Raw genomic sequence first — 1,530 nt, forward strand, 5'->3', positions numbered from 1 at the left:
CACCTCCCACAAAGGGAGGCCAGACTGCGGCTTAGGCCCTATCCCCAAGGGGAGCAGGGAGCGGGCCTAAGCCGTCACTAGGACATCCCCTGAGGGCTCCCAGTATGTGAGAGGGGGCAGGCTGGGCTGAGGGACCCCCCCCCCCCTCAGTGTATGAATTTCGTGCACCGGGTCCCTAGTATATAATAAGGGTTAATATTCAGAATATATAAAGAATTCCTACAACTCAACACCAAAAACAAGGAATCCAATTGAAAAATGGGCAAAGAATTTGAATAGGTATTTCTCCAAAGAAGATATACAGATGGTCAAGAAGTGCATGAAAGGATGCTAAAAATCATTAATCAACAGGGAAATGAAAATCAAAACCAAATAATGTGTCACCTCACACTTATGAGGATGGCCACTATAAAAACAGGACAAAACAAAAAAACAACAACAGAGAAAATAACAAGTGTTGGCGAGGATGTGAAGAAAAGGAAACCCTTGTGTACAATTGGTGGAAATGCAGCTACTGTGGAAAACAATATGGAGGTTCCTCAAAAAGAAAAAAAGAACTACCCTAAGATCTAGCAATTCCACTTCTGGATGCATACACCCAAAATTGGAAGCAAGATCTCAAAGAGGTATTTGCACACCCATGTTCAGTGCAGCTTTATTCAAAATAGCCAGGAGGTAGAAGCAACTTATGCTAAGTAAAATAAGCTAGTCACAAAAGGGCAAATACTCTAAGATCCCACTTACATAAGGTGTCTGAAGTCGTCTAACTCTTAGAAATAGAAAGTCGAATGGTGGTTGACAGAATCTGGGGGCAGGAGGGAAAGAAGAGTTGTTCAATGAGTGTAGAGTTTCAGTTTTGCAAGATGAAAAAGTTCTAACGATCTGTTGCACACAATTTGAATGTAGTTAACACTACTGTGCTATATACACTTAAAAATGGTTAAGATGGTATATTTTATATTGTGTGTGTTTTTACCACAATAAAAAAATAGGGAGATTACTCTGGATTGTCTAGGTGGGTCCAATGTAATCATAGAGTCCTTAAAAGTGAAAGGAGACAGAAGATGAGGTCAGAGTAATGCAATATGAGATGCAGTTGACCTGCTGTTGTTCCTCTAAAAGGGAGGAAGGGGACTGAGAGGCAAAGAGTGCAGCCAGCCTCTAGGCGCTGGGCAAATCAAGGGGAGGATCTCTCCTCTAGACCCTCTAGAAAGGAATGTAGCCCTGCTGACACCCTGGTTTTAGCCCAGTGAGACCCGTGTCAGACTTTTGACCTATAGAACAGCAAGATAATAAATTTGTATTGTTTTAAACAATAAAAAGGGGGGGCAGTTAGAACTCAATCTTCTCCCCACCTTGTAGAGCCAGACAAGCCATCCCTACTCCCATAACAGGAGGAAGTTTACTCTCTGGAGAAAATGATACAGCAATACTTCAGATTCAGAGATATCAGATAAGGCTGAAAGGAAGTCATTAAGATCTCAGCATTTGCAGGCTCGGATGATGAGACTTCTGGCTCCTCTCCCTCTT

At 42.3% G+C, this 1,530-nt stretch overlaps 1 protein-coding gene and 1 pseudogene across 6 annotated transcripts in view; one reads left to right on the forward strand and one right to left on the reverse strand.

Annotated features, from left to right (window-relative positions):
- Positions 1 to 1,530, reverse strand: part of SGMS1 (sphingomyelin synthase 1) — a 230,517-nt gene that overhangs the window by 113,925 nt on the left and 115,062 nt on the right. Inside the window, exon 4 of one of the 6 annotated variants that reach the window (XM_014547472.1) lies at positions 745 to 805. The exons of the other annotated variants lie outside the window; for them this stretch is intronic. The gene's annotated coding sequence lies outside the window, so the exon portion shown is untranslated. The remainder of the gene's footprint in view (positions 1 to 744; positions 806 to 1,530) is intronic. 6 annotated transcript variants of the gene reach the window in all.
- LOC102238596 overlaps positions 1 to 1,530 on the forward strand; it is a 137,644-nt pseudogene that overhangs the window by 66,227 nt on the left and 69,887 nt on the right.

Source organism: Myotis brandtii, unplaced genomic scaffold, assembly GCF_000412655.1.
Source record: "Myotis brandtii unplaced genomic scaffold, ASM41265v1 scaffold475, whole genome shotgun sequence".
Taxonomy (NCBI): Eukaryota; Metazoa; Chordata; class Mammalia; order Chiroptera; family Vespertilionidae; genus Myotis; species Myotis brandtii.